Genomic DNA, 11,309 nt, shown 5'->3' with positions numbered 1-11,309 from the left:
TCCAAAATAAATGGCTTACCATCGACAGGAGTTCCCTTCTGCAGGCACCAGGAGCACCCGAAATATCCATTGAACTGCTTCATGTTAAGCAAAGATGCCCTGGCTGGCGAGTCGACACAGCAGCATGCCACAGTAAGTCTATACAGCGCAGTTTCAGAGGCATGCTTCCACACTATGGTGCCAATGTCATTAAACGCCTTGACAAACGACTTCATAAATAGATGTTGAGGAGGATGGGTCTTCGCAAACCACAGTGCCCCCACAATTACATTACGGAACCGAATGTTGAAAGGCAGCTCATTTATGAGTAGCTGAACAGGCCATACACTAGCCTTACTGGATTTAAAAACAGGTGATCCATCTGTGTTCATAGTGACTGTCAGGTCACTCCATTTTGCCTTCAGTTGGCTTCTTGTGCTTCGATAGAGCCGCCCATCTGTGATATCTGCATACATGGAAGGTACAGTCGAGGCCATTTGCTTCAAGCGGTGAAACAGTAACCCAGAGTACTGTGTAACGATGTCGTAGATTTGCTCCTTCAGGTTGAAAATTAGAAAGAAATCGCCTCTTGCTATCAGCCGCCGCACCGTCTGCCTGGTGTTGCAATGCATGCATGTGAATGTGTGTGTTGTTTTCTTCCTCCCTTTGCTTCCAAAGTAGCCAAAGCATACCTGGCAAAAAAAGTGGACCTGAAGGGAATCCATTTCAGTCTCCCACATCTTCCTAAGCATGTGTGTAGTGTCAGGCAACACGTCACTGCCACAAAGCGTGTTGATGAGCTTCAACAGCCGCTCTACTTGGGTCCAAGAGAGGCCTCCGTGCACAACGTACGTCAAAATTAGAAGGATGGTCTTTGCTTTGTTTATCGCCTGATTGGCCAGGGTTTCTTTTGCACATTCTTCGAAATAACGTCTGAAGTTTTCATCACGTTCTCTGAATGGCGCTGGCTCTTCTTCGTTCGGGGGGCCTCCCTCGCCACTCTCGCCCGCCTCACTGAAAGATGCCCATTCATCTGTGTTGGGAGTGCCGCCTTCGCTACGCTCGCCGACGTCAGTGAACGATGTCGACTCGCCCGAGTTCGGAGGGCTGTCTTCGGCACTCCCGCCGACATCGCTGACCGACGCCATCTCGTCTTCGTTCGCAGGGTGGCCGTTGTTGCACATTTCCACTGGTTTTGATCCGACAGGGTGATCGACATATAATAATAATAATAATTGGTTTTCTGGGGAAAGGAAATGGCGCAGTATCTGTCTCATATATCGTTGGACACCTGAACCGCGCCGTAAGGGAAGGGATGAGGGAGGGAGTGAAAGAAGAAAGAGAAATAGGTGCCGTAGTGGAAGGCTCCGGCATAATTTCGACCACCTGGGGATCTTTAACGTGCACTGACATCGCACAGCACACGGGCGGCTTAGCGTTTTTCCTCCACAAAACGCAGCCGCCGTGGTCGGGTTCGAACCCGGGAACTCCGGATTAGTAGTCGAGCGCCCTAACCACTGAGCCACCGCGGCGGGTTGATCGACATCGCCGATTGCCTGTTCGTGGCAATCAAAAAAATCGTCAGGCGCTTCATTGCCATCAACACAGCTAGTATCGTCTCCTGAGTGGCTGGAACTGTCTGAACATCGGCTTCCGTGCGCATGGTCGGACTCGTCGCCTTGTGTCACACTATCCACGTTGCTAGCGTGAGCGCGTCGAGCTCTCTTCAGCTCATTGTTGTACGCCGTCTGCCTCGGCACATCCCACGGCTGCCCGGGCTCCAAGTACTGACGGTACCGCTTGCGACGAGGAGTACTCATCGCTGTACGTACGAGGGGCAAAAGTGTTTGCGGTGCTGCCGGCCTCACGTTGGTTGGATGCGACTGCGCGCCAGGAAGAAAAGTGAAGACGACCAAACCTAAATATAAACGGATTGGATTGGGTTGGATTGTGGAGGGCTCACTCGTTGGCTCTGTGTTGAACCTTCTAAACGAGCTCTAGTCCCCCGTGGCTGGAATCGAACACGAGTGCTCAGTCCTCCTCTCAGTATCGAGCGCAGTGAACCGACACCTCAGGTGTCGTTTGATTTGAACCATTAAGCCACGTACCGTGGCGGGGCTTACTAAAGGCTGCCCAGGTTCGAACCCAGCCGCGGCGGCTGCATGCGTTTCGATGGATGCGAAGCGCAAAAAGCGCCCGTATGCTATGCGATGGAAGTGCACATTAAAAATCCCCAGGGTCGAAATTATTCCTGAGCTCTCCACTGCAACACTTCCCTCTTCCTTTCTTCCTTCAATTCCTCCTTCATTCTTTCCCTTACGGCGCTGTTCGGGTATCCGTGCACTGAGATGTGAGGTCATTTCTTTCCTCAAAAACCAATTTCTTCTTTTTTCCCCGTCAAAAAAAAAAGTTTGCCTGGGGCTCATATGATATATCGTGTCAACCGTCTAAACTGGTGGCTTTTTGTTCGCTCTTTGCACAGCCTGTTCGCCGACCGTCACTCGAAAGAGGAACCCCAACTGGGGTCCTTCAATGCGCAACCTTATTTCCCATTTGGGAGGCCGGTGTAATCAAAAGAGCTACTACTGGGGCTAGTTGGAAATGCATCCTTGAAGGTATTGGTGAGCGCTATCAAATACGGAGAAATATGGAATCTACCTGTGTGTTCGTCTCTTTCCGTATTTTGATAGCACTCACCAATACACCTTTAAGGTGGTATAATCACAACCGGAGGAACGTGCGCCGTAGGTCAAAAGTTCAGAGCTCAAAACCGCGTGCTATGTTGTATGGCTAGTTATACCCATGTACGTATCCCATATATCTCTTGAATTTGAACTCGCCACAGCAGATCTGAGGGCTCTGCGTGTGCCGCCCTAGCTGTACTTTCTCGTTTCTTGACAAAAGGGGGGTGGCCGAATTAAGTTCCTGAGTTGGAGAAAAGTGTGTGAACGTCGAACCGACATTGATTGCGAGCTGCAAGGCGGTGAATATATGTACTCACAGTTAATACGCTGGACTGCACATCGAAAGCAGACAGTGCGGTTTAATGCGCGTTGCATGCAATTCGCATTTCGGAGGTAATTTGCGCTGTCGCACACCTGAGTATACATACGCGTACTATCGGGATCGAAAGGAAGGCGAACAACACGCAGCGTACGCGCTCAGCTGTTCGCATTTTTTTCCATCAGGATTTCACTTCGGTGGTAGCAAAAAAGGCGCTATAGAGTCGTCCGTGATGCATTCTAGGACGAACGTCATGTAAAAGCGCGATCAAAAGAAATGTGAACAGCGGAGCGCGTAGGCGCCGCGTTGTTCGTGTTTCTTTCGATCGCGACAGTAAGTGCTACAAATTGAGCAAAAAATTAATGTAGTAACTGCATAACGATGCAATTACGTAAAACACACAAAAAGAAACACGGAAGACGCAGCGTCAACGTATTTATTTGTGTCACCCCTTTTTATGCCACAGCACATGTGTTATGAATAACCAAGTATTATATACCTAGTGTACATACGCGTACACTCTAGCTATTGGAGAGAATTTACTGGACTGCATCCCGTCGATCAGCTGGTGTCCTAATTCTGTTTTCTTCTTTTTTTTGCGATTGACACCATTAATATATATGCCTGAACATTATGCGCGGCATCAACTTTTTTCTGCCCTTTACAGCATGCAAAAAATCTTGCGCATATGTGCAGTACCATTTGCCTGATCGAGATAGTTATATAGTATATTTACTCGAATCTAGGCCGCGACCAAGACTTTAAGACGATCGACGCTTGAAAGTTAAAGGTCGAATAGATAGGAACGTTCAGCGGGGACAGCACGCAAACGGCATTTCTTTCATGTGAACCTACTCCCGCTCATTCGTCCTTGCCATCACTGGCCTCCTCCGTATCACTCTCCTCTTTGTACAGTTCCAATCTTCTGTGCAGTCAATCAAGAGGTTTGTAGTGCTGCTCTTTTGAAACGAGTGCTCAACCAGGATTTCCGGGATGAGTGTTTTAAGCGGCCTGTCGGAGTTTGCTCGTGCGTTTCACTGTTCACGTGGAATCTAAGCCGACCTAAGAGTTCTATATCTTGTGATTAAAAAAAAAAAACTATCGGCCTAATATAGAGTCGAATATACAGGGCCCCTCAATATATCTTCTGCGCACTTTGTACTTCAATTGCAAGTTCGCGTTTAATACTTCTCTTTCCTTAACAGCCACTCTCGGGCTCTTTGGTCCTACCAGTACTCGGTATGAAGTATCTGTTCTCCACCCCTTATTTTTTTTTTCACTACATATTCAAGTGTATATGCACATGAGTACTAGGCTATATTTTATTTTCACATGCCGCTTGTCGCGGACATTTGTAATAAAACAACAAATTAAACGGAAATCAACATGATAGATAAATGCTTGTTTACAAGGAAAAGTGGTGCGGTTTCGTTTCCGACATATACGAAGTTATTTGGTTTATGGCCACGACTAGGCGTAGCCATACCGTTTCGGAGAATTCGCGGCAGATGTTTAGGCCTAGCGTAGTGTGAAGGTGAGCTCTGGTGTGCTCTTATGTGCTCGCGTTGCTAACTCTGTTGGGGCAAGAAAATGTTCGTGCTTGTCCAGTACGAAGGCGAAGACAAACGCTACGTGGTATCGGACGCCGACGCTCAAAATTTTGCACCGCATGATATCGACGACTTCGAGAGGGGGAAGCCTTATGATGTGTTTTGGGCGGGCAACACCACCACCCGGGGCGGATTTTATAAGGCCACCATTGTCCATATGACAGGTAAGAGGTAGGATCCTCTCCGGCATTGCCGAACACGATTTTGGCGTTCACTTGTAATAATGCGGTAAAAATTGCAGAGACTGAAGGAGAAATGAAAACGTGGCGCCAAAACAAGCGTATGGCCTCGCGCAAGTGTTCCTCGAAGGATGGCCCGCCGCGGAAGAAGGTGCGTCCAACTGGCTTTCCTGTGCTTGCTGAACATTATGCGCTTAGTTCACATTAACCGCAATTATCTTTGAACCAGGAACTTACCAACATGTGTACTGTGTCCATGTTCTTGATAATGCTTTTTTTGGATTAGTGATCAGCCTAGGAGATTCACGCACGGGTTCCACGTTTTCCCCGCTGCACGGCTTTCACGTGTTGTCGGTCACACGGCAGCAATAAAAACGTCGTTCCAGTAGATTTATTGATTTGCAGGTGGGCTTAGCGCGAGACAATGCAGGGACAAAGGACGAGCGCTAACTTGCTACTGAAAGAAACGGAAGCATAATTTCTAGCTCGAGGATTTTAATGCACGCCCAGCTATCCACTGAGGATAGCAAGCAAGTTTTGTGTGGACGTTGTTTTCAAGGCACCTCGAAAACTGTCAAGTCTTTGTGCATTGGCGAGCCAAAGTCATCGCAAACTGGCTTGCAGCATCAGGCTTGCAAGTTAGTTGCGTGCAAAGTTGGTGTTGTTTACGAGGTCCCTCTGAGCTGTGGCCGTGTCTAAATAGGGCAGACTGGTCGCTGCCTCAGTGAACGCCTAAGGGAACATGCTGCTCCTTTTAAAGCATCTCAATCTAACAACCTGCCTAAGCATTATTTGAGCTGCAAATGTCATCCACTGTTTGGAAAAAGAAAAGTTCTTGGCCGTTCTAAAGGACAACTAGCAGGGGAGCTTCTTGAGGCGTCATTTATTCATGAGCTAGGAAGTGATAAGTACCTGAGTGACGCGTCTATTGTCATGTTGCGAAATGAATCTGTTTCTAAATGTTGAGTAATTTCTTGGGTATTGCTGCTTGAAGGTGAAAGAGGTGCTTCCAGTTTCTTTCTCTGCCATTTTTGTCGCCATTCAGTCCCAGATTATCTTGGTTCAGTTTGCCTTTATCCAGCCCCCCGTCTTAATGAGTGGATAGCTGGGCATGCACATTCAGTTCCTTGAGCTCGTAATTCTGCTTCTCTTTCTTTTAGTTGCAAGTTAGCGGTCATCCTGTGTCCCTCTCTTGTCCTCGTTTGTCTCACGCTAAGCCCACCTGCAAATCACGACTTGCCAACTGGCCCAAAACTCCACTTTGCTCAGTAGATTTCTTGCTTGGAGGAATTTCTTCTTGTTGACAGTGCACGAGGAATTTTTTTTCTCTCGCATGCTGGAAGCTGAAGGGAAGGATTTACTGTGTCTACCAAGGTTTTCGACAGTCAGAAATAGGGGCACCCATTGGTAAACCTTTAAATTGCCTGCAAAAGCAGCTTCGTAACATAAAGTGTTGACTAATGAGAATAGCGGCAGTCAGCAGAGATTCGGGAAGTCGACATAGGAGCCATGAGGTAAAGCTCTGTTAGCTTCGAGATCAGTAAAGGAAAAGTACGTCAAGACCAACAGGAAGGAACGCTCGAGCAAAGTGAACAGTGAAATCCGAGTTGTTACCTTGTGCTATTCGGCCCCTGCTCTATGGGCCGCCCAATCTCTATGTCTAGCTACCTTCACTGTGCCCTCTCGCCTCCTGTTGGTCTTGGCTTGATGCGTGTATGCAACTAAAATGACGCTGATGACATAGCCTTCATATGTACGTCACTACGAGCCCGTCTGCCCTATCGTTTTCTGCTCAACCGGCTGTGTTTGCTTTAGCGAGGTGCAAATGTGATGCGCCAAAAAGAGCATAATGGCGTTGAAAACAAAACGGTGTGTTTCAGCAGTTTTGCCAAACACTGTGTCATCTGCCTACGACTTTTGATGGGGGGAGGGGATGCGCATACTGCCAGCTAAAAAAAAAGTTATTTCCTAGAACTGTAATTATGCAAATGACTAATGACACCCTAAATTGTAGCCACTAAGGTCAACCCCCGTGTACATATGCTTCCTGACCCTCTTTTTAAAATCCAATGCAGCTTTAATCACTTAGTTGTGAACAAGGCTCCTGTACAGTAGGGAAAATTATTTATCCTTTTAACTTTTATGGTTTCAATTCACGTTTTAATGTGATGTCTTATCAGGCAAGTTTTTGTTGAAGCCTCATTTTTGTACCAGTTTTCTCGGGTTACTAGCTGTCCCTTGACCTGGTAGTTGGCTTTCCGTGGGCTGGAATGCTTGGGACAAGGTTTAGGACCAGTGGTTATAGTGCTCGGCTGCTGACTTGAACGACACGGGATTGATCCCGGCCGCTGCTGCGATCGCATTTTTATGGAGACGAAATGATAGAGGAGTTGCTTTGGGATGTTAAACCCCATAAAGCCTAAATCATTCTTTTGATGGATCACTATTTCATCCTGCTGGCAAAGAGTTTACATCCACTTCATTTGGAAAATGGCCAAGGATTTGACTAAGCACTTCTTTATTTTTCAGTCCAAGCTGAACTTTCAGGCTAGGGCCCTGGCAAAAAGAAGTGCTGAGGACGAGCTGATGGAACAAACAAGTGAGATGGAGGGGACTGAGGGCACAAGCAAAGCTGTAAGCCTTCAATCCAAGGTTGCAGACTTGGAGGCACGGGTGAAGGAGCTCGATAGCCTTAACAAGGAGCTGCAGAAGGCCCTCTGTGCCAAAGTTTTGAATATGGGTATGTGAATAATTTGGACTCCAAATGCTTGCCTGTTATAGCAAGATTGCTTTTACACCACGCTGTAAAGGGTGCCCTCTTTCTGCTAGTTCACATAGACTTTCACCGTTGGTCATGAAGTGACCGCTTTTGCGAAGCTATATACTTGGGCAACAGTGAAAGTGGGCTGCCTTCCTGCAGCAGGTGCTCACTGTTAGTAGGATTTACGCAGTACAAGAACTGCATGTTAAAACCACATGCACAGTGTTTTGGTTGCATCAAGACAGCTATGCACTATCACTAGATTCTACCATTGTAATTAGTAAATATGAGAAAACGGAGCATTTCTGTACAATTTCTGCACTCAAAAGTTATCACCTCTTCAGTGTTCTGAACCTGGCATGTCGGTTCAGTAATTTGATGCTTCCCTTTGTAACTTCTCTTTAGATTCCTGTGTGTTGGAATGTGGCCATGGGCAGCCAAGTTCTCACCGTGCGCAGCCAGGACCACCTAGAGCAGCAGGTTCGTAAACCTCTTTTGCAACGCAGAATGGCATAGTGAGTCAGCAGGTGTTTGAGCATTTGCTATTGAATCTAGATTACAGTGCCATTTACACTGGCCAGTGCCCATGTGACCAACTGTGTAAACAAAAAAAACAACAAAAATAGCCGAAGCAAAATGTCATCCTTGGAGTACACCTAAAACATGGTCGCTGTGAGCCAACCATTGTCTGATTCCACAGCAGTCGAAAAGAATGAGTGCGAGAGAGGGTGAAGAGTGCAGGAAGAAAGACTGAAGTTAATGGCAAGAGCAAAATCGAACACCAAGGCAAAAGCAGTTGTTAGTAAAAGACAACAATGTGAACTGTAATGGAAACATTTTACACAAAGGTGCACCATCTGCCTAACTAAGTTGCTTCAGGATAAAGGCCACCAGTGTTATTCCTATTAACCCTGTACAATGCCAGCTGTGGCCAGCTTATCCTGCTAACTTCCTAATCTCATTCACCCGGCTTTCTGCTGCCATCTTCTACACATGCCTTTGTGGTAGGTGATCCACATTTATTTGGGATCCCGGTAGCTGCGGATGGTGAGCCGGCGGAGCGGGCTGTTGACGTTGCTGGTCAGGCCTGTTGCTGAAAGCGTTCTGTAGTGCGTGAGTCAGGTCGCGCTCTGAGCTTCGTCTTCATCAGCGCCGCTGTCGATACCAGCGCCGCTACACCTTCTCGTGGACCTCTTGCTGCTACTGCTGCTGCTGCTGCTGCTGCTTTTATTCTTGCTCGTCCTTCACTGTTTTGTTTCGTCACTATTTTTTTTGTTATGCTGGATCTAGTTTCCTGATGGGCCCATGAAGACTGCCTCAGATTCATGACATTTTGCTTTGGCTATGTTTGTCTTGTTTGTTTGTAGTTTCTTTGTCCTATGGGCTCTGGCTGTTCTATAAATGATGCTGATAAAAAAATCATGAGCATAGTAGTTGACAAGTGGCATGGCAGGGCACTGATTGGTCAGCAGGTTGTGTGTCGTCGCGAGACCACATGATATAACTGAGTCGACAGCTGCCAACTCGAGCAACACCTTTGACATGAGGGTGCGAGATGGAAATTGAATCCAGGACTCTTGGATCCAGAGTCAGACACTCTGCCCCTTGGCTATGCATGCACATTCATACGGCTTGGTTAAAGCGGAGCTCTGTATTGACGGGTAATCTGCAAATAATGCGACTGGCTACGATTGTATTCTTATGAGTGTGTGAGATAGAGGAGCAAGTTAAAGAATTAGTGGTTACGAGAGTAGCAAAGTGCATGTACACGAATGAGGATCTGCAAGAAGAGTCTGATGGGAGCCATTAAACACTCCCACATCATGCATCGAATGAGGATCTGCAAGAAGAGTCTGATGGGAGCCATTAAACACTGCCACATCATGCCCTTGAAGGCGACGAAGCTGAAGAATCCCCAAATTTTTTGTTTTTGCAGTTGCAAATTTTTTTGAAATTTTTTTGTGCATAATGAATGCTCTTCCCAATTTTGAGCTATTTTTTAAATGTATTCTTCTTTTGAGTGCACATGGTAAATGCTGCTCTGTGTGCTTAATTTGTTGATAGTGTATTATACTGGTATCTGTATGAATAGGAAGTTTTGTCAAATTTTATGTGCTTATTTGATTTCCAGTCCCCGGCCATGCTTCTTGGGTTCAAAGTCAGAGTGCCCATGGCAGCAGTGCTTCACAGGCTAAGCCCTCGTCGCCCTTGCCGCAGCTGGCTGGTACCAACTTTTAACATTCTTGAAATGTTCCCGTGTTATCATCTTGATGCAAAATTAGCATAAACTGCTGCCTTTCTACTAGCGCAAAAACTCGGAGCCTGGACTGTTAGCAGGGCTGTGCTATGTAGAGTGGCTTGCACATTATTTCATTCGAGACACTGTAATGATCGGATCAATCAAAGCCCAAAACCTGTCCCCAAAAGAGTTAAGTTCTCGTGACATAATGCTGCTATACAGTCCAGCTCACTTTATGAATATGACTACATATGGGGAGCTAATTGCCACTGCACTGCCGATTAGGCTTCTTGTTATGAACAATATGCCATGTCTAGTGGATAGAGCTTACTGGTAGCATGCAGTGGCAGAAATGCTCATCTTTTTCATTGATTTCGACAAGAACGGTAGTCACTGAAGTGTCAAGGGTTTTTGCGCGGTTGAATTTTGCATGCAGTCGACCATTGAATGAGGGAGGAGTTCTTAGATGCATGCAGCATGCAGTAGACTAGAGTCACTAAATAAAAAGTTAGAGTACCGGCACTCTTTTCTCTTATTGTTATGTGCCGCTGCCACGGTCATTGGTCAGTTTGCATTACCTGATATTTGTTTACACTGCGATGGTTCATGGGGGTGGCCATTTTGTGGCTTATGCGTTTTCAGTCGGCCAACTGTGGTAGTCCTAGTGCTGCGACGCTGCAAGTGCTGTCAGTGGCCGACGCATTGACCGCGAGATCCCGTGCTTCGCAGCATTTCAGCTGCACAAGAGCATACGAGGATGCCGTTTTGCTGCGTTGTTGGCTGTTTCAACTCGCAAAATGACAGAAAACGCTTCATGCGCTTTCCGTTGGGGAAAAAGGACGGTGCTCGACTACGCGCATGGCTGCAACTCGTGAGCCGCAATGATTTAGATTATGCCATTCTCTGTAACGATTATGCCATTCTCTGTAACCAGCCCCCAAAGTTTCACAGAATTATAGTCATTACTGTACTCCGGAAGCGTGCTGACCACCCAGTTACACCGGCTACAAGTTGCGAATACACGTGCAGATGGCTCGCTGCCGTTAGCTTCAAGATTAAGCCGCTGTTTGAAGCAGTCGCCAGTGCGCCCAGCATTATTTAACGGGTTACCCTTGCCTTAATCACCGTGAATTGCTCAGCCAGAGCGCTCGTATATTTCTCCTGTAAAAGTTTGGAGTAACCGTGAAGACACCCGTAGTAGCATTGCACTCGACCGCTGCCTACATTGAGCCATTAGAAATTCTCCCGCAGTGTTGACACATTAGCTCCTACAAAATAAAAGCAAGTTTAAAAGGCAACGCATGAAGTGTTATAGCAACAGCTTCTACTGAGGAGGCGATCGCAATATATAATAAAGCATACGAACAGCGCAACGCCGATTGTGCAGAGTCTAGAAAAATTTGCCCAGAATAATCAACAATAACCTGGAATATTTAAGTTCATACTGCAAGGAGTGTCTCCCCACGATGAAAGCATAAACTGATGGTAACTGCTGTACCCTTTGCATTTGAGCGGTTCCAAGCCGCACGATTCCCGCC

The 11,309-nt window shown here is 46.8% G+C and overlaps 1 long non-coding RNA gene across 1 annotated transcript; it reads left to right on the top strand.

Moving 5' to 3' along the window:
* The first annotated feature begins 7,460 nt into the window (after window positions 1–7,460).
* On the top strand, window positions 7,461–9,748 carry LOC144094954 (uncharacterized). The gene is made up of 3 exons (XR_013306627.1): window positions 7,461–7,511; window positions 7,938–8,012; window positions 9,664–9,748. It is a non-coding gene; the product is annotated as an uncharacterized LOC144094954 (long non-coding RNA).
* Window positions 9,749–11,309: the final 1,561 nt, after the last annotated feature.

The sequence above is a fragment of the Amblyomma americanum genome, chromosome 6, assembly GCF_052857255.1.
Source record: "Amblyomma americanum isolate KBUSLIRL-KWMA chromosome 6, ASM5285725v1, whole genome shotgun sequence".
In the NCBI taxonomy this organism is placed as follows: domain Eukaryota; kingdom Metazoa; phylum Arthropoda; class Arachnida; order Ixodida; family Ixodidae; genus Amblyomma; species Amblyomma americanum.
The sequence above is the reverse complement of the archived record's forward strand: the minus strand, read 5'-3'. Positions and strand labels throughout refer to the sequence as shown.